General features: G+C 51.2%; 1 protein-coding gene across 2 annotated transcripts in view; it reads left to right on the top strand.

Moving 5' to 3' along the window:
- Positions 1-20,780, top strand: part of Znf423 (zinc finger protein 423) — a 298,629-nt gene that overhangs the window by 368 nt on the left and 277,481 nt on the right. The window contains exon 1 of one of the 2 annotated variants that reach the window (XM_087900177.1): positions 14,387-14,427. The exons of the other annotated variant lie outside the window; for it this stretch is intronic. The gene's annotated coding sequence lies outside the window, so the exon portion shown is untranslated. Of the gene's footprint in view, positions 1-14,386; positions 14,428-20,780 lie in introns of those variants that run through there. 2 annotated transcript variants of the gene reach the window in all.

Raw genomic sequence — 20,780 nt, 5'->3', positions numbered from 1 at the left:
GCGGGGGCAGGACGTACACCCTGCCCGCCGATCAGCTCCCGGCCCGGCGCCCGCTTTTGGGGGGACTCGGACTGGGGGGCTCTGCATAGGGGCCCTCGCGGCTCCTATCGCGCCGGCCCCGGGCCCGCGTGGCCAATCAAGGGGTGCGGGCAGACTTGGCGGGGATTGCGAATCTCGGCGGCAGCATGGGGAAAGAAGAGGCGGCGAGGACGGATGCCCTAGAGGCCGACAATCCTTCTTTGGCCCCGGGTCTCGCTCGCGTTCTCCGGTGTCCTTTTGGTCACTCAGGGACGCGGAGAGAGAGCAAGCCCGGCGCCCCCTCCCCGCCCCGGGCCCAGGCCGAGCTCCTGGCCCGGGCCCCCGCACTTCCTGCCGGCTCCACCGAGGCCAGCTGGGCAGGGAGACTCGCCAGGAGTTCATTGTCTGTGCCGCGCCGGCGGGATGCTGGTCCCCAGGGGAGCGCAGCGGCTGCTGTGAGCGCCCCTTGGAGCAGGGCGTCCGGTACCACCCTGGGCAGCCGCGCGGCGGGCACCCTGACTGCCTTCCGTACCGAGTCCCCAGGGTGCGTACGTTTATGAGGAGCTATAGATAGCCAAGTACACACATCCCCCTTGCTTTCTATTTCCACAGAGAGTCCCAGGTTTGAAGGGACCCCTAGAGAGCAGATGCCTCGGGGAGAGGCTGCTGAGAAGGCCTCCAGGTCCTCTCTGTCTCTTTTCCCCTCCCCGGCTAGCTTCTGCAGGCATGGCCTGCTGCTTTGTATCCATTCCAGCCTCTGCCTGGGTGCATTGGAAGATAGATGATAGAGGAGCAGGATGTGAGCAACCGTGGAGCCCAAAGTCCTGAGGCCCTTGTCCTGGTCCAACTCCCCTGATGACCTCTGGCCACAGCCCAGCTCTGCTCTGAAAAGTTCATTTCCTGGAGGCCCGCGCGGGAAGGCGTTGGGGCCGGCTCCCTTCCTGCCAGTCTTGCTCCTTGGTTGGAATAGCTGGTGCTGAATCTGCACCACGTGGGTTTTGAGAACCTTGGCTTCTCCTTCCTTCTAAAGCCCCTGGACAGTCAGGGCACCTGACCCCACCGGGACCCTCCCTGTCGTCTTAACTCTCAGCACCGGCTCCTTTCTTTCAATTTGAGAGGCTACTGTAGCTAAGGCACCCCGTCCAGCTTCTTAATCTCAAACAGCCTAACTTGCTCCTCAGAACTGGAGGTTTCGGAGAGTTCTGATTGTGGGACAAGGAGGCCAGAAGAGAAGACTCCCAGAAGACGCCAGGGAAGAGGAGATTGGAAAGAAGAGCTTTGCAGTTTGAAATAATATTTAATTTCTTTCCTCTTTCCTCGGCTAACTACTCAGTTCTTGGAGAGGCACTTAAGGCAACCCAGAAGAAAAGTAGGACTGGAATTGCTGGTGGGAAAAGCAGTTTTCTTTAACTGAGGGAGTTGATTTTGAGTCAAACCTATATATAAGAGCAGATTTGTGTGTGTGTGTGTGTGTGTGTGTGTGTGTGTGCATGTGCGTACGCGTGTGTAGATGCAAAGCTTGCCCACATATGACCCGGTCTGTGTCTCCAAACCTCTTATTTTAGAAGGCTAGCCCCAGAAAGCAAAGGTAGGGCAGATCACAGCAAACAGATGGGTGGGTGTTTCAAAACTGCCTGAACCGAATTCTAAAAACACTCCGTGGATCCCAGTGAAAGACTAGGCTTGAGCATCAGCCTTTCATGAAATGAGCCTTGAAATGACTTTTAACGAGTGTCTGTCCCGAAATGGACGTGTTTGTGTGTCGCGGGGATGGGCCAGCCCAGGTGTTTGGAGAAGTTCGGGACATCAGCCAGGCGTGACTTTTCCATCCTTGCAGCCCAAGGACCCTTGCCACTCCCCCAGCATCCCTCCTCTCTCCAGGACTCGTCTCTGAAAGGGGCTCCAGCTTTTTTCTCTCTCAGTACTTTGCCTCTTGTTACCTTTACTGAGGTGAATAAGGTGAAGATGTGACCGCTTATCAAGAGAGGAATTAAGAGAGAGGATGATTTGAATAGATAAGAATTACAATAGGTGAAAGATTTATTGCTTTGTCGAGAACAGCCCCTTTCTTTCAAGCAATAGTCCACAGGCAGTGTTAAGTGTGGACTGTTCCACACCAAGGGTTTGAAACACAAGGTCTTCACCTTTAAAGATGCTTGAAGGTGTTTCTTAAGGAACAGCGGTTGCCTTTTCCATTGTATCTTTTTCTACTCCAACTCTACTGCTGTGTGCGTCAGAGCTGATGGAGAGGCATTGTGGACTTCCCCCAGTCTAGTGGATTCTGCTGTGAAAGTCGCTTGACCATAATTTGTAATTGATCTCGGAAATCTGAGCGCCCATAGCAGGAAGGAAAGACAGAAATGTAACAGTTTTGAATGAATGCTCAGAAAGTGAGATTTGAAAGCGGGGGTATTACCGCTTTGAAAATCAAACAGGCCTCAGGGGTCACTTCCCACTCTGGACACAACCTCCCTCTGGAGTGGGGTCACTTGTCCCCTCAGGATGTTTGTCCTTCTTTGGAAAGCTACGCTCTATAGGGAGGACTCCCAGCAAATGGGAAGGGGGGGTGCCGAGGTAGGAGGGCAGAGAGTGAGCAGCCTGTTTTTCAAAAGCCTTGTGATTTTGTTAAAAAAAATACAAAACCTCCAAACCACCCAACAAATCCATAAATGTTACAGAAGTCACATTTTCTGACCGATTTTCCTTTTTTTTTTTTTTTGTATGCTTATCCTGGTGGTGTGGCAGTTGCAACAATTTGCTCCCTTTGATGATTTTGGCCTCATTCCCTAGGCCGTTGTCATCTCATTCACTGATGTTATTTTGGACGATGATACCAGGTAGTTTGGTAACGATCGTCAGCAGGTCTCCCCCCCTGTCACTCCACATTAAGGAGAACTGCCCTTCTCCCTTAGGCTCCCCGCAACAGCCTCTTCATTCCTGTAGAAATGAATGCATCCCCCGCCCAGCCTCAGTTAAAAACTTTTTAATAATTTGTACTACTGTTGATTTTCTTCATTTTAGCAACTATCTGCTAATTAGTATTAATTAGCATGTAGGTGTGTCCATGCACGCCCCCCAGTCCAAAATGACCACCAGTGACTTCTGTCCTTTCCCTTTCTTTGTCTTCTCTTGCCAGCCTGAGCTCCTCGAAAGTCCATCTTATAAATTTTGTGGTCTAGGGACTTGGGAACAGTGTAGCTCACCGTTGTGCCTGTTTCCATGGAAATAATTGAGATGTAATAAATAGAGGCGTTCTGAGGTTACAGGTTTCTTGATTCAGCAGAGACCACACACAAGTGCAAATGGTTGAGATTTGTTTGGCTAAATGTACATGATCTTGCAGGAAGGGCAAGGCAAATCCTTTGTAGATTCCTTAGCTTTCTCTGGGTTCAGGTAGACGACATTTAATCCCAATATTTAATTTCTTCCACACCAATTAGGTTACTGATTCCCAGCTTAGAAGGGCCTGTTTCATTCTAGAAAAATGTCCTTTATGCCTAGTAATTGCTGTTTAGGTTCTTACACCTGTTTCCTTGCAAAAAAAAAAAAACTTAATAAGCAATAAAATGATAACTATGTGCCTCTGGCAGGAGAATCTTGCTAAATGTTTAACTGTGAGGTGTCTAGTGTGCATTCGCCAGGAAAGGTGCAAAATGCCGGTGACTTTGCACTCATAAAGCAATTCACTAGAACCAGCCAGCCCTGGCAGTGCTATGGCACGTTAGCAGAGGAGGCGGGGGGGGGGGGGGTGGGGGAGCGGCACCACACGAGGAGGAAACCAGAGCACAGCATCTTAGACGAGTGTAGCCTTCCTAGCTGGAGACAGAAAGGCTCCAGATCTGGTTCAGTGTAATAGAAAGTTGCAACAATTGCTATATCGGTAGCCTGCTCTTCAGCCGGTGGCTGTGGAATTCTTCCCCTGATGTTGGATTTAATAGTCTGGCAATTAGATGCATTGATTTCTCTTAACTGTTCATTTGGATGTGTAAACGAAAGGAGCCCACCACTGAGGCAGCGGTGCAGGCTTGCTGCCCGGCTCTAGAGAAGGTTGCTTTCGGTTGGTCGTGGGAGGATGAGTCCTCAAGGCAGCATTAGGATGACTTCTCCTTTTAGAATTTGTCATCTTATAACAAAACGAGGAGCACCTGTTGTTGCAATACTGTACAGATAGAACAAAGGTGTCCACTTTTGTCTGAAAAGTGAAAACACCCTTGTCTGCCAGAGATGCTTCTGGCAGAACATCTCAGTCTCTGTTACCAGACTCAAGTGCATCCTTTGGCTACATTGTCTGTTAGATGTCAGAGTCACATCCCCTTGAGTTCTTCAAGTTTAGAGGCCCCTCCCTCCATCACAGTTGTCCCAGCCCTGTGTAAGTGTGCACCCTTTAGGGATAAAGATCACGCTCTTGTGCCCCTTGGCGGGCTGGTGGCTGGGTGGGTTTATTTTGGGAAGGACGTATGTAGATAATATACTCTCATGAACATTAGCTCCGCTCTCTTGCTGCCTTTGAACCTGTAGTCTTGTGTGTCATTATCTGCAGTTATGTAGGCATTCAGACTGTGTTGAAGTCATGGAACTGAAGGTGGCTAGGTTTCCTTATGTCTTGATCCCTTTGCCAAGGTTGGTGAATAGGTTTAGGAACCTACCTTGTATAGGATCCTGCATAAAGCAAGCCTGGTCCTTGGTATAAGACTATCGCTCTCATGTCTTGAAAACAGTTGCAATTAGAATTCCTTCAGATGTGTGGGTCTGGTGTACTTGTTGTACAGAGAGTACCGTGGAGGCTTACTTGGGTACCCCGTTACTATGGGTAGCTGGCAAAATTCCCATATGAGTTTGCTGGCAAATTTGACAGTTTCGAGAAATGCCTATCAGCGTGTAAGGGCATTATGTCCATAGAATCCTTGGAGCAGCTTTGTACCCAAAACGGCCTGACAAAGCCTGCACTGGCTATATTTTGCATGAAGTTTTTGGCACTGGCTCTTGACGTTGTAAGCCTGCTGTGGGTTCCAGGAAGGGCGACGTGAGTGGGGGGAGATGAGGACGGCAACTTCTGATCCCTAGCTTACCTGTCAGGGTCTGGGGCAGCCAACGATTGGGGCTGTACACTCAGTAAATAAAAATACTTTACCTCCTTTCAAGGCTGCCAATTAGCTGATTGCTCCTCATGGCTGTCTTTAAGGAGAATGGTGCTTTACCTATCTTCTTGTACAAAGGTTTGATTTTTAATGTCTTGTGAAAAGGATTCTCTTTGTCTTGATTGATGTCAGGAATAAAGGCATGATGGTAATATCCCTCTGAAAGCTATTGTATTGTCAGCCCTGGCTGACAGCGGGAGGGCCTCCCAGCGTTATAGATTAGTGCTGTGAAAACACTGACATTTTCTTTGTTACTCTGCTGTTGTTCTACTTGCAAAGTCAATTACACAATGTCAGCTCAGTTACGGAGTTGACTCTGGAAGTAGCAATGTTTCTCATTCTCTTCTTAAAGATATAATTTTCCTTTGTTGTTGTTGTTTGGTTTGCTTTCTCTTTTAACCTGCCTTCCTTCCTGGTTATCTCCCCTCACTTGTGTCCATGCCTCCCAGCCCCAGAATCTTTGCATGCTGGCTAGATTTACACTCCGGTTCGTGTGTGACAAGTCACCGTCAAAGAACGCCACATGGTTATTTTGGAATTCTCATTCATATTTGCGTGACTTCTTATTGATACAGTAACTATAGCAGCCAAGATACATGAAAAGCCTGACAAATGAGATTAACGTGTTGATAATCTCATATCAAGTGGGTTGTTTTCTGGATCTGGAGATCGTTGAAGTTGGCAAATTCAGTTTTCTTCCTTTTTCCTTTTTGTTCTGAGACTGTGACTGAACTTGGTTCTTGGCTCCATAGGACCCTGGCAAAAAGTTTTATTTAATTATTATTATTCGTTTTTGAGGCAGGATATCTGTACATAACCCTGTCTATCCTGAAATTCACTATGTAGACCAGACTGGTCTTGAACTTGCAGCGATTCACGTGCTTTTGCCTCCTAAGTGTTGAGATTAAAGGTGTGTGCCACCACACCGGACGCTAATTAAATTATTATTATTATTTTATTATTTTTTTATTTTTTGGGGACAGGATTTCACTGTAGTTCTAGAGCCTGTCCTGGAACTAGCTCTTGTAGACGGCTGGCCCTGAACTCACAGAGATCCGCCTGCCTCTGCCTCCCGAGTGCTGGGATTAAAAGCGTGCACCACCACTGCCCAGCTTAAATTTTTTTTAAAGACAGGATCTTACTGTGTAGCCCAGGTTGGCTTCCTTCTGCTTTATTTAGCCATCTTGGTACTGAGATGATAGGTTTCTGGCACCACTCCTAGCTGACACTTTTTTTAGTATCCGTAAGCATTTGGATGTTGGGAGCTGGAACTTTTGCATTTGGGTGACGTAGTGTCAGGGTAGAGGGGCCTTAGTAAGAGAATCATGCACGCACGTTGCCCTAGTTCCACTGCAGAGGCCACATCACATTCTGAGGTGGTCTTGGGAGGTGGTTTCAGCCTTTTCTGGACATAGGAGGACTTGGCATCCAAATCTTCTTTCTGAGAAGGAAGAAAGCCTTGGTGCGGCTTCCCAAGGTGTTCTCCCCCTTTACCGTCCCTGTCTTTTCCTCAGTTCTATAATCTGGTCGTGGAAGAGGCAGGCCCTGCCTGCGGAGGATGGTGGAAGCGTGGCCTTTACTGTTGCTTGACAGAGCATCGCTCGTGAGATGCTGCTGCTGTCCTGGACTCCAGATGACAGGGACCCATCAGGAAAGTCTCTCCTAGGACAGTAATTGTGGCCCCTGAAGTTGTTATTATAAACCACCAGACAAGAGCCAGTATTCACCAGCAATTTGTCAGGACTAATTTTGTTTTTCTCCAATAATTGAAAATTAATGTCTTGAAGTGAGAGCAGATGTTCATGTCATCTTCTGAATTGGGATATAAAATGGGGCTCTGTGGATGTGCTCACTAATTTAACAGCCACTTTTCTCTCCTAGATAATGGGGGTGCTGGGGCTGATACCACTTAAGGGCCAGGGCCTAGCTGAGAGAGGGGAACGATGTGTGAGGCGCTCCCATGTTCCTCGCGGGTTCGTTGTAGAGGGAGGACACATAAGTGAAAGGCTTTCCTTGGGCTGTGGAACTTCTAGGTTTCTTGTTTTGTAAGTTTCTTCTTTCGAGACAGTTTGAAACATTATGTGGGGACCAAGAGATGCTGCGGCCCAGGGAAGACCCTGATTTCCTGCAGATGGGTGTGCTCTACTATTGTGTGAGCAAACCTGGTTAAGATTACGGAGTAGTGGCACATACCTTCCGTCCCAGGAGGCAGAGGCAGAGGCAGGAGGATCTCTTTGAGTTCTAGGCCAACCTGGCTCATATAGCAAGTTCAAGGCAACTGGGAATCCATAGGAAAACCCTGTAGTTTAGAAGGGACTCCGTGCTGGGGCAGGAGCTGCTGACTGGTCTGGTGACCAGTGTTAGGCTTAGAGCATTAGCCCTCTCCTCAGGGACACATTGTAGGAGATGAATCTTGGTTGAGCCTGACTAGACCAGGACCCTAGCTAGGTAGGCCAAACTCCAGCTACCTGCCAGGACCCAGACAGTCCTTGCCCATCATCCAACCTGCTCTCCAGGCTGGCTCACTTGAGAGGAGAAGTAGAGAACATCTCTGTGGAATGATGCTTTGGATCTTAGTCTTGGAAGAGTCCCGGTGTGGGCACATGGGTGTGAGTGTTGACACAGAGCCATTTGCTAGTCTCCCGTGGTTGGGGAGGGGCACTTTTTCTACCCCTGCCTTTCCTGTAATTAAGATTTGCCCTTTCCTTACTTGAACAGGGTTCTGTTGTGCAGTATTGTCATTCCTGCCTTGCTCTGAGGTTTACTTTACTTCTTCTGCTGATCATAATTAAGTAAATCAGACGGCTCCTCTGACTCCTATTGCACCCGGTTCTGCTTGCCTGAAGGCAGAGGGATTGCTGCCTGGGTTTGGTGAAGGGATGTGACGTGGCCGGACCACGAGGCAGCCTGGTGGGGTGGTGGCCACAGCCAGCTTAGACCCTTGGTCCAGGTGCTGTGGGATCTTGCAGCTACCGGGATATTTCTGGTTCCTGAGCAGGAGACTGAGCTTTGTCCCTAACTCCCAGGGGCTACAGGTTGGAACTTAGGGAGAGGAGAAGCAATCACCAGCTCCAAGGGCTCTCCAGGGAGAGGGTGCAGAAGAGCGGGGTCCCAGAGGAGAGAGATGGAAAGAGGGGTAGGCTGTAGTCACCTGGGGTGGAGGTTGCAGTGTGCTTGCTGTGTCTCTGGGGACCTGTGAGCAGTGTCCATGTTAACATCACAGGTACTTTGTTGTCCGTTATGGAGGGATCAGCCACCCGTGCACACACTGGGAAGGTTCAGGCCTTTCCTCTTTTACCGTTGGGTCCCTCAGTTCTGAAGGTCATGGGATGAAGAGCAACCTTGGGTTGAAGCTCATCTTTCATGTTAGTCCCAGCGAACACGGACGGGCACACTTGCACTCTTCCTGCCCGTGTGTGCATTGCGTTTTAACGGTGGAGCTGTCTGACCCCCCCAGCCTAGCTGTGGTAGTCTTGGTTCTGCTTTCCAGCCCTGCGATCTGTAGTCTTCAGAGCCAGCCCTTTTGAGAAATGGCAGTATCTCCCTTGCCTTATTCAGGCCAGAGACCTCGCTGAGATGTGGACACCCCCATGGGCATCTGGGACTCCCTAGTCATTTAAACATGACCTTCACCTGGCTGCCTGGGTTGTGGGTCTGAGAACCTATGACTGAGCAAATATGTTGGTTGCTGAAGGAACACATACGAATGGGTAGACGGTGAATGGGTGTGAATAAGTGCGTGGGAAATGTGTAAATGAATTCATCAGCGGGGGGCGTGGACAAGTGAGAGGGTGGACTGCTAGGGGCACACACTGTCTGAGGACCAGAGCTGGACTTGCTGGCATCCACACCTGAGGCAGGGTCTCCTTTCTCCTTACCTCCCAGCCTCTGCTTCTGCTGAGTGAGGGCTGTGAGCCTTCTGCCTGTTGAAGCTGGGGAAGCTGGGAGTGGCTGCTGCCATTTTCTTCCTAGTCTCTTTTCTCTGTCGTCCCCATTTCTTATTCTGCGCACTTTAGAAATGATAGCTTCGTATGGGATTTTTATAAGAAATTAAAGTGGAGTGCTTGCTTGAGCACACGCCTCCTACTGCCCACACTGAACTGCCACAGAGCTGCAGGGGCCAGGCTGGAAGAAATGCCTGGTTGGTGTGGGGCTAGCCAGGGCTTTACAGTCCAGTCCTGCTGGGGGCCTCCAGGACCCTCCTTGTCTCCAGGGTTTGCCCCAGGAGCGGTGGTTGGCGTGAGGAGTGGGGTTGAAAGTAAGAGGTGGGAAGGAGAACATGAACAGTAACGGCATGGTGTCCTGTTAGTTATCTACTATAGAAAAGAAAGTCATCCTGGTATCTATAGTAGGGATGAGGGAGGTTATAGAAAATACTTTGAGGTCTTGGGCAGACAGTGTCTTGACTGGGGTCTGTTTCCCGACTAGAGGGGTATGGAATTAGTTGGATTCTTATTGTGTGAAACCAGAGCCTTGTGCATGCTAGGCCAGTGCTGTACACTCTGAGCTACACTCCCAGTGTTTTGTGTGTGTGTGTGTGTGTGTGTGAGAGAGAGAGAGAGGGGGGGGGTTTGCTATGTAGCCAACTGGCTTTGAATTTGAGATCTTCCTGCTTCAGCTTCCAGAGTGCTCGGGTGATAGGTGCTTGCCACTGCCTGCAGCCTAAGTATAGTTTTTAATGCATAAAAGCATAAAAAAAAGAGGGAAATATAGGTGACTTTGGCTTTCTAAAAAGGTGAGCTAGGAAAATAGAGTCAGGTCTTTCTTCAAGTTACCCTTTTCTGTGATGGGCTGGTAGGGACGAGTCCAGAGGGACTGCTCTAGGGAATTCCGCAGTGGGCAGCTGGTCCTGTCCTGCTTTCCTGCCAGTTTGGAGGTTGAGGAGTGTAAGAGATGAGGGAAGATGGCGTAGGACTTGCGGTGTAGTGTTGTGAGACGCACAGGAGTCTTAGAGTTTGTGGGGATTCTTGTGCCAGTTATGTGGACACCTTAGACCCCAGGGGCTTGGCTGAGTGCCACTGAAGCTGGTTCTCTGGGTACCTTTTTCATTGAGGGACGATGAAGGTGGAGACTGACCAGACCATACACGTGTCCATCCAGAGCCATGGTGAGGACGTGTGAGGTCAGCTCTGTACGATCCCATCCCATTTGTTCCTCCACGTGATCCTCGTAGCAGCTCCCTGACTGATTTCTGTTTTGGAGATGTGTACATAAGCTGTAGCACTGAAATGCCCTGTCCAAGGTCATTCAGAAGAGCTAGGGATTTGAGGACAAATCTTAGCCTGCTGCAGGGCCAGAGCCAGTGGCCACTAGCTTTATAATTACCTACCTTCTCCAGGGCTGCAGAAGCCCCTGGCTCTGTAGGAACAGGAGTCCTCTCTGTTTCCTCTTCTTCAATAGAATGCTGCCTTTGGGGCTGGCTGTGCTCACATCTTTAAAACCAAGTAAAAGATTTCTGAGTCTCAAGATAACTTAGTTCTCTTTCTTTTCTAGTGACAGTGGTTGTCATCATCTCTCTCAGACCTTTCCAAGGGCACATTTATACAGACATCTGTAACATCTACACAAGCACACAGACAGTTTCTTATGCTCCCTGACTGCACCGTCTCCCTTTTGTTATTTTCACGTAGCAGTGGGTTTCTAGTCTTCGTTACATAATTAATTTTTTTCCTTAGGTACCTGAAGTAGTAACATTAGCTGGATCCAGAAGTTTTGAAGATAAGGACCCAGGCTATTGATTGATTGATTGGTTGATTGATTGACTTTAAACTTTAAAGTTCAGTCTTGTGAACTGAACACCGTTAGCTTGGAAGTTACCACCATGTTAGCGTTGTAGCTCTCCACATCAACAGCCAGAAGGAGTTTGCGCTCAATCAGCTGCTGGTGGCTGTGTAATCGTCTCCAGTGTTCTGTTACAGCGATGCAGGGAGCATCCTCACTTAACAGATTTTTGTGCTCTCGTTTGAGCATTTCTTAGTCTAGATCTCTAGAGGTGGGATTGTTGGGTCCAGGAGTATTCACTTGAAAAATTGTGTAGCTGTTCCCAAACTGACTTGCAAATATTGTGCCAGTGCGTCCACCGTTAACTAGTGTGTGACCAGCTTGTCCACCGTTAACTAGTGTGTGACCAGCTTGTCTACCATTAACTATTGTGTGAAGGCTGCTTTTGCCTCATCCTTGTCCGGATTGGTTTTCTTTTCTCTCTCTGTTTTTGTTTTCTTTTTGCCAAGCAGACAGCCAAGAACTCACATGTTGTTTTCATGTGCACTTTCTTTATTAGTAAAGTTTCTCATGTTTATGGCCACTGCTTACAGGTGTGGGCATTGTTTTCTCTCCCTGAGTCCTTTAGTCCCCTGTCCCTCTTTTCTTCCTTTTCTTATAGTCATTCTTCCTCATACATCTGGAACATCCTACCTAGGTGAGACTCGGCCTGGTTCAAAAGACGATTCATAGGGGACCAGGAGGAAAGCATGCTGGGAAAGGTCTGAAACCCTGACTGCTGGATTAGACACAGGGCAGCCAAGGCAGAGAGAGGCACGGGCCTTGGGCTGTGGTGGGCTAGACAGAGGGAATTCCTTTGACGGGGAATGGGTAGAATCCAGCATTTTATTTGTGCTTTGAGAATGGCATTGCATCACCAGGAGTAGCTAATGTCTAGTGAGTGCTGTGTGCAGACAAGTTGTGCCTGTCATAGGCAGACTCTAGATGTTCTTGAATCTGGGTGCTTACTTTGGTTTCTCTGTGTAGACCTGACTGTTTTGGATCTTGCTTTGTAGACCAGGCTGGCCCTAAACCCAGAGAATGACCTGCTGGGATTAAAGGCATGAGCTACCACCGCCTGGTGCAATAATGATTCTTAATAACGAGCCTATGCCATAACTCCTCAGCCGAGCACCCCCTTCATGAGGATGGTCAGGTGTCCAAAGTTGTGCAGTGACCTTGTGGCAGAATTGTGCCTGGGGGGATAAGCAAGGGCATCCCGGAAACTGAATTCACTGCTGTGCTGACCAAGGCCTGGCTTCTCCATCCTCCCTGCAAATTCTGACCTCTTAACCATGGTCAGGCACCAGAAATGTTGGTTGAGAGCAGGGCATGGCCACAGAATGGGCTGTGTGTGCCTGTGCACACATATCTGTGTTCTTGTGGGTGTGTGCACTTGTGTGCGAATGCCTGTCTTTCTCAGAGTGTTTCCTCTAGTGTGCCTCTCTATCTTTGCACATGTGTGCGGGAGTCAAGGTGTGCGCATGTACACACCTGCGTACTGTGTGAGTTAGCTTCAGGTGCCAGCAGCCTGGGGAAGAGTCTGGTCACTGGTGGGCTTTGTGTGTGACTTCCCTGCATCCGCCATTCAGTGTTCTGGAGCACTTCCTGTGTGCCCAGTGCCGTGCTTGACTGGGTCCTATCCTAAGCACAAAGAAGCAAAATCCTTTTTTTTTTCCGTCTATAAAATCGTGGTTATGAGAGTGGTATAGTGTCTCCTGTGGCCAGATGCGCTTGGCAACACTGGATTAAGCAGAGCTGTGACTTTCTTAAACCTTTAGAACTTTCTGAGCCTTTAAAATGTTCAGGTGAGAGTCTTCCGGAGAGCCCAGTGGTTTGTGAAGTCCACGTGTGCACTTGTTGCTGGGTCTTCTCATCCCAGCTTGGGAGTTTCAAGGCTTTTAGGATCCACACGGTTGCTGGCTGTTGGCGTGCTCATTCATGCATCCCATGTGTTTACTGAGCATGTACTCTGTGCCAGCACTGCTGCCGCTGCTGAGGCTCCAGCAACAGGTGCACATATGAGTTCACTGTAGTTGGAGGGAGAGAGGCTTCTTCAAGTATACCAGTTAATAATACACTTCCCGTTCAGAAAGAAATGGCGGGGAGAAGCTGTCTGGCCAGGACCATCCTGGAGGAGACGTGTGCCCAGATGACTGGGGTTTCTGAAGGGAGGGGGACCGGAAAGGTTTTGCTTCCCCAGGGCTGGGAGAGATTGTGGGAGGTGTCTGGGTGTTCCTGAGCTCCCTCCCCGCTCATTTCATTTTGGCTTTTCTGGTGTAATCCAGGCCCCAGAGAGACTCCCTGGGTGATGGATCAGCTCAACTAGGGCTGTCGCCAGCTTGGGCTTAGAAGTCTTGCCCCAGGAACTAAAGTGTCATGTCCTCTACCTCATCACAGGCACCTAGGTCTCTCTCAGTGTATCAGCCATGGGAGGACTCAGGCCATGACCCAGCCCGGTTAGAATCGTCCAGCAGAGTCCCTCCTCTGTCTGGTCATTGCATTGTCCCCAGCACCTGGCAGTGGACTCACATTCCAGACTTATTTGACAGATGGGGAAATGAGGCCAGGAGGCTCCTCAGTCTCCTCAGAGGCCTGGCCCAGAATCCGGCCCTTCTCCAAGCCAGGCTGTGACCCGAGGGTAGTGGTGTTGATGGGGGAAGCGCCGTGGGTGGGGGACACCAGAGACTCATAGACCGAGAGGCGGGAGTTGGGCCCACTGTGGCCTGTCTGTGGACTTGCCTCAGAGATCTGGGTCCAGGGACATCAGGGCAGGAATGGTAAGACAGTGAGGCAGCAGTTGAAAGGGAAGAAGTCGTGGATGGATAGGGCAAGAAATGGGGGTGGGGAGGTAGATGGGGGAAAGGAGGGGTGGCGGTGAAGTGGGGGTGGGGTTGGATGAGTGTAGGTGAAACAGGGCCGCCGCTCCGAGATGCTTTCTGCTTCACCACCTGCGAGGGCCTGGTGGCCTTGGGAACGTGGCCCTTTTGGGGTCCCCACTCCCCTGCCCGTGAAGGCGGCCCTGGGACTTCTTTGAGGCGCCGTCCTGGGAACGCGCCGGCTGCCCCCCGCACTGAGGGCTCCATGGCTGCGGCGCAGTAACTCAGGGTCTGGCCTTGGCACAAAGCGGCCGCGGCGGGGGACTGGCTGGGAAGGCGCGGGTTGCGCCGCTCGCGCGACTCCGGGTGGGCCCCGCCACTCAGCCGATCCTGGCGATCTCAGGCCTCAGAGGCTCAGGTCCTGCGGGGGCGGCGTCGCGACCTCAGCAGGGCGCCGGCCGGTGGTGGGTGGTGGGCTGAAGCCCGCGGACCAGATGTGCACCTTAGGGAGCCTTGGGGTCCTGGAGCACGGATTGGCCCCCAGCTTTGGGGCGGGGCTTAAGGAGGTCAGAGGCAGCAGCTTGGGTTGTGCACAGTAACACAATCAGTGCCTTCTTTTGCTTGCTTCCTAGGAGCCAGGGCTGCTCTGAGCAGCTCACACCAATTCAAGCTTCACAGACACCTATGGGCAGGTACTGTGATCACTCTGTTACAGAGAGGGAAGCTGAAGCACAGGGATGTAAAGTCAATTGCCCAGTATCGGGCAGCTAGGACAAGACCCTGTTTGAAGGCAAGCTTGGAGACCACAGAACTGTGTTGTGTCTCTGCCTTATGCCAGGAATATATAAAGAGACTGAACATGTGGGCTTGGGGGTGGTTTTTTGTTTTTTGTTTTTTCTGGATAGGGTCTCAAAAAATACTTTGAAACACTCCACGTTGGCCTAGAACTTGCCTTATAGCTGAGGGTGATCGTGAATTCCTGGTTCTCGTAGCTCTACCCTCCAAATGCTGGGATTACCAACACACTAGTTTATGGTGTGCCCAGAGATCCAAGCACTGACTTCATGCATGCTAGGCAAACACTACCTAATGAACTACTTCCCAACCCCTGAATGCATCTGTGCAAGAAATTGCAGGCAGAAGACTGGCAGACAGACCAGAGTCACCTAGCTTGCTTCATTCAGTGGTACTGCCTGAGCTGGAGGGCCATTCAGAGGCAGTCTGGTTACCTGCCTTCAAGGGAGCTGACAGTGGACTTTGGAGTGAGATAGGCAGAGTACACAGTTCTGCCAGTGGCTGATTCTCACTGGGAACCTACGCTGCTTATCTGACTTCTGGTCTTGGGAGGACATCACAGAGTAGGTGATGGAATGGCTGATCGCGGCAGATGGGAGGGAACCACAGAGGAAAGTAGCCAGTCCTCTTTGTCTTTGATCCCAGGGCTGCCGCTCTTTTCTTGGGCCCAGCCCTGCTGTGGATAGGAGAAAAAGTCACTGTCTTCACCCATGAGGATATGGTGGAAGAAAGTCTGTGGGAATGTGGGGTGTGTGTGACCGGAAGAATGGGGACGGGTCTGGATGGCTTCCTTTGAGGCTAGAGCACAGCACACGGAAGGGGTAACACAGAATAGGTTTAGAGACTGTTGAGTATGGGATAGCATTGCTGGGGTAGAATGCTGGTGTGTGCACACAGTACAAAGCATGGCCCGGTCTGGGGAGTCCCCAAGATGGCTGCCTGGGCTTTGATCTTTACATTTGTTTATTTTGTGTGATGTGTATGTGTGGGTGTGCACGTCTGAGCCTATGTGTATAGGTCAGATGACAGCTTGCGGAGACTGTCCTCTGCTTTCACTATGTAGGTTCCAGGGATTTAACTCAGGTCACCAGACTTGATGGCAGGCCTTACAGGCTATTCCTCAGGCCCTGATTTCATTTGTTTGTTTTGGGACAGGGTTTCTCTGTGTAACTCTGACTGTTCTAGAACTAGCTCTGTGGACTGAGCTGGCCTTGAACTCACAGAGGTACGTCTGCCTCTGCCTCTTGAGTGCTGGGATGAAAGGCATGCACCACCAGTATTTGGCTGGGCCTTTGATTTTTAAAAGGCCTCTTTTAAAAATTTTTATTTTTTCTTTCCTTAATATTGAACCCAAGGATTTAAACATGCTTGGCAAGCACTCTACCAAGTTATGTTCCCCACTCTTTATTATCTTTATTTATTTCATAAATCTATTTATTTTATGTGTCTGGGTGTTTTGTTTGCATGTGTGTCTGAGCTCCAAGTATGTGCTTGTTCCCTGTGGAGGCCAGAGGACAGCCTTAGATCCTCTAGAACTGAAGTTATAGGCAAATGTGAGATGCCATGTGGGTGCTGGGATTTGAACCCAGGTCCTTTAGAAGAGCAGCCAATGTTCTTGATCACTGGGTCATCTCTCCAAACCCTATGATGTCTATTTTGAAACGAACCTTGGTCGCCCTGGCTGCCCTTTAGCTTTCAGATATGCAGCAGCCCCTGATTAAGTGGTATAGGTGTGTACCACCATACCCTTGTAAGGGACACATAGGTTTATACAGCCTCTGTGAATTGTGTAGTTCTAGAGGTTCACATGGTACTTCCGCATACCCAGGGAGATAATCCGGGCACGGTCCCTCCTGCTATGCCAAGTGAGAAAGGGGGGTCCACAGAAACTACAGGACTTCTAAGCCCGGGAGTATCAGGGCCATTTGCTACTGTGAGTTGGGCTGTTTATTTCTAAGCTTCCAATGAATAGGCAGGATCTTACTGGGGTCTAAGACCTCATGCCTACTGTCAGGGCTGGGGCTGGAAGGGAGATACTGACACCCCAGCATTGCTACTAGTCGCTGAGTGCCTAGCCAGGCCGAGCTGCTCCCATCCCCCATGCTGGATGCATGCGAAGCCAGCTGCCTGCATGTGTCCACTGTGTCCACAGTTCAGTCTGTCTGGGTGTCTCACGGGGCCTTACTCTGAATGTCCTGTCCTCCTCACTGGCTCTAAGTACTGGCTCTTCACGTTCTCCGGGAGGGGGGGGATGTGGAGGTCTGTCGTGAGTTTCCTGAATTCATTTCCCACTTGGAAGTGCTGGGTGAGGCAGAACCTGTCCCCACTTCCCTGTGTTTCTTGTCCTGATTTATTCTCCTCGGTGAGTCCACCTGAAAGGTTTGGCCCATGCGTAAAGGCAACAGCTGCGACAGGATGTTCAAACCTGCTTTTTGAGGTCTCCTGTGTACCAGCTGCAGGACGATTGCTTCCTAAGCTTCTCGTGAGTCCCCGCAGTGGCCCTGTGAGGTTGGTACCAGCCAGCTTACTTGGCTGCAGGTGATAGTTCTGAGGAGCTGCCTAATGGTCGAGGTTATGGTGGCTAGATGCTGTGGGCCTGCTAGTCGCTCCTGGGCTGCCTTCTGCACACATGGTGAGCCAGTGTCGACCCAGCTTCTTCCCCGGAGGTGGTGGCCCTGTGTCCCCCTGAGGAAGGAGGTCAGCTTCATCCCTTCCCTGCTCCTGGGTTGGGCCCACTGCTAAGACTTCAGTTGGGAAGAAGCAGCCTGGACAGGTTAGCGAAGGGAAGGCTAACGAGGGCGTCCCACCCTGACATTTGAGAGGTTGACGGACCAGGCTGTGCTTGCTTTGTGGTGTCATGAGCACCTGGCAATACCCGAGGCCAGCTCTTCTGTTCTGCCAAGTGAGAATGTGTACACTTAGGGATTTCCGATAGGAGCCCTCCTTTCTCCGGTGTCTTCTCCCACCCACTTCTCCTTCCAGACTTTGGGAATCCTTCTGGATCGTCGGGAATCGTCGATGTGATTATTTGGAGGGTGGGCGGTGGGTGACTTTGCTGGGGGATACAAAGTGTGGCGTCTGCTTGAACTGCTGCCCAGGGCCCTGAGCTGGCCTGTGAGCCTACATCGTGTTTCCTTCCACCCCTCCTCCCCGACACTCCCATCCCAGGGGTGTATGTCTCTACGAGGAGCCTGTCAGGTCAGGTTCCTCTAAGTCTTTGTCCCCCTGACCTTCCTCCCTCATCCCCCACAAAAGCCTGGAGCTCTAGGTACACTCCTATGCCAGGACACTGGACCCCTCCACATTCTCTGCCTTCCACCCCCTCCTTGCTTGGCTTCCTGGAACCCAGGCACCCTGGAGGTTTCTGGACCATATCGAATTGCCTGGGTGGATGGATGCTTCCTCTTTTTTTTTTTTTTTTTTTTTTTTTTTTTTGGCCATGAGGATTGGAGAAGCTTCTAGAGAGACTAGTGACTGAGCTGGGACCAGTCATGGGTGGAGGCCGACCACCAGCTGGTGTCTCCCTGGATCAAACCGTGTCCCCCTGGTCCTTCCCCTGAGAGCCCTGGGACCTGGCTGCCCCTCCTGGGTGGGGATCGGCTTGGGCGGCATTTCCTGCCTCCCTCCCTTTCCTTTTTCACCAGACTCCCCAAGGATGCCTCTTGGGGGATAGGGGCCCACTCCAGTCTTTCTCACTGGTGAGTAGTGGCTGACTTGGCCTGGCCTAGCCACAGTCCTGCTGAACTAGGGCCCAGCATGGGCTGGGCTACACTTTTGCTCCCCACCCCAAGATCCCACCTCCTGGCGGTACAGCTGGGCCCCAGCTGGGCACACCTCCTGGTCTGAGCCAACCGGCTGCTCCGTGTGGACTGAAGGGTGGGCTCTAGGAGAGGCAGAAAAAAGACTGGGAAAGGAGCCTGCAAGGCCAAGGGGTGGGGTAAAGGGAAGGACCAACCTGGGCAGGAGCCCGAATTAAGACCTCCCCGCCCCCCTCCCCGTTAATTCTGAGGCGATTTTGACAACCCTCAAGTCTTCTGCAGTCGTTCAGCCGCTCTGCCTGGCCCCCCAAGGCCCACTGCACACATGGTTTTGCTTTTCCAGGCATCCTCCCCTGGTTCCCTCCCCCTGGGTGCCTTCACGAGCTCTTCGGCCCCCTCCCCCAGCCCTCCTGGGCCCCCTCCTTCCTCCTTGACCCACTTTAGTCCCCTGTTGCTGGGGGAGGGGAATGCGCAGCCGGCGGCTCTGATCCTGGCTGCCTCCCCCAGCATCCCTTGGGGCGGGCTCTGGATGGAGCCAGCAGGCTGAGCCGGCCTGGCCCCAGGGACTGGCACACGGCGAGCTCCGTGTGGCAGCCTCCCTGCCCCCTCCTTGGACAGACAGTTCTGGACAGCTGCCCCTGCCCGGGCCCCTGGGAGGCCCTGCCAGGACACGGCTCTGGTTTCCCCCCAGCCCCTGGGAGCAATGGCTACAAGAGGTCCCTCCCACCACTGCCTCCTTGCGGAGCACTTCCGGGAGGAGCCACAGGGCAGGGCAGTACCAGCTTAGTTTCCACCCATCCTTCCCCTCCGTCTCTATTGGAAAACCTGGAGCTGAGGTTGTCTTATGTGTGCTATTAACCTGTGTGATCTGGGAAACTCTGTCAGCCCCCTGTGGGCCTCTTCTGTATAGTGAGGAAGTTAGACCACATAGCTAACCTTAACTGAGCAGAATCACGTCCCAAGGGTTGTGCACACCACCTTAGTTCCCAGTGTCCAGTCGCAGCATTGGGAGCATGGTTTCTTACTCTGTTTTAAAGGGGAGGCCATGCTATAGGGGTTTATGCCCCTGTACTGGACTGAGATATCTTTCCTCACCACTCACATTCTGTGGTCTATATTGACACCTGGGCTATTGACTCCTGAACTGCAGTGGCGTGACCCTCTGAGGATGTGGCTTCCTGCGCCTTTGGGACCCTTCCTAATGCGTTGACTAGCTGCAAAAAGCCTGCCTCTTTGCTCTGAGATAGGTGGTGGCGAAGGCCAAGTCCTAGCCTGCCAGGGCTGGGACTCCCTATATTGAGGCCTGCCATCTGACCCCAGCCTGGTGACCCCCGCTGGTGAACACAACCTGGGGATTCTAGCCTGGTGGTCCCCTGGTGAGCGCAACTTGGGGATGCAGTAGATCCTGGGGTCTGCTTTCAATAGCAGGCCTGGGTAGGAGCAGCCAGGAATTTCCTGTGCCCTGCCCATGAGCCTCCTGCACATTGTCCCCTCCACCCTTCCTGCCACCCCACTCAAATACAAGTGTGAATAGGTGGGAGGTCCTGAGGGGCTGTGGATATTTGTGAGGGTGCCCCCTCCCCCCCAATCTGCCCTGTTTTTTTTTTTTTTTTCCTGGAGCCTTGACATCTTCCTTCCTCTGGGAACCTTTTCATTTTGCCGTCATTGTCTTGCTGAATAAAGGAGGATTGGGAGGTGGGAAGGGGCTCTGGGAGTGAAGTCAGGCCATCTTTTCTTATTTGCCTAATTTCCTCACTCAAATGTGTCTTGTGATTAAACATTTTCTTAGCATGCTTGGTCAGGGCCAGGCTGGGGTTCTTTTCATAAACATTGGCAAGTGAGTTTAACAGCCCTGTTTGTATTAGCTGGAGGTTTCATTTGCATAGTGATTGTTCTTATGAAACAGAATAATCACTCGCAGTTTATGAAACTGTATAAATACCTGGGTCCGCGTCCTTGGTGCATGCGCGGGCCTTCCTTCCCACATGTAAATGTATCCTGTTTGGAGATGAAGTTCAGACTCCTGGAAAAAACGGTGGTGCTCCGGGTTTCTCTGAGGAGCTCAGGGTTGTTTCCCTGGCTGGAGTCCTGGGCTGTGGGGTTGCTGATGGGCGGAGGTTGTGATGCTGAAGTGGTCTAGTGAGTAGGTCGGTACCCCGGTACTCCGGTACCCCGGTGCGATTGAACCAGGTGGGAGGTGCGCATCTAGCCCCCTCCTCCGGGTGGTGCTTCCTGACTTTCGCCTAGAGTGTTTGGAATAACCTCACTCTATGGTCAGGTTATAGTTGAACTTGTGGTCCTTTATCCTCAGTCTCTTGAATGCTTGGATTGTGGATTTGCACCACCCAGCCTGCCTTCCCATCTTTCAGATGAAGGCTGCAGACTGCAGGCCCGCGGATGAGTGTTGCTTTTAGATTTTTTTTCCCTTTTTTGATAGGCAGGGGTTATGGCGCATATCTATCGACCACTCTGCTCACAGATACGTTATGATT

Source organism: Myodes glareolus, chromosome 22 (assembly GCF_982192425.1).
Source record: "Myodes glareolus chromosome 22, mMyoGla1.1, whole genome shotgun sequence".
NCBI classification, from domain to species: Eukaryota; Metazoa; Chordata; class Mammalia; order Rodentia; family Cricetidae; genus Myodes; species Myodes glareolus.
This window is presented reverse-complemented; position numbering and strand designations above follow the sequence as displayed.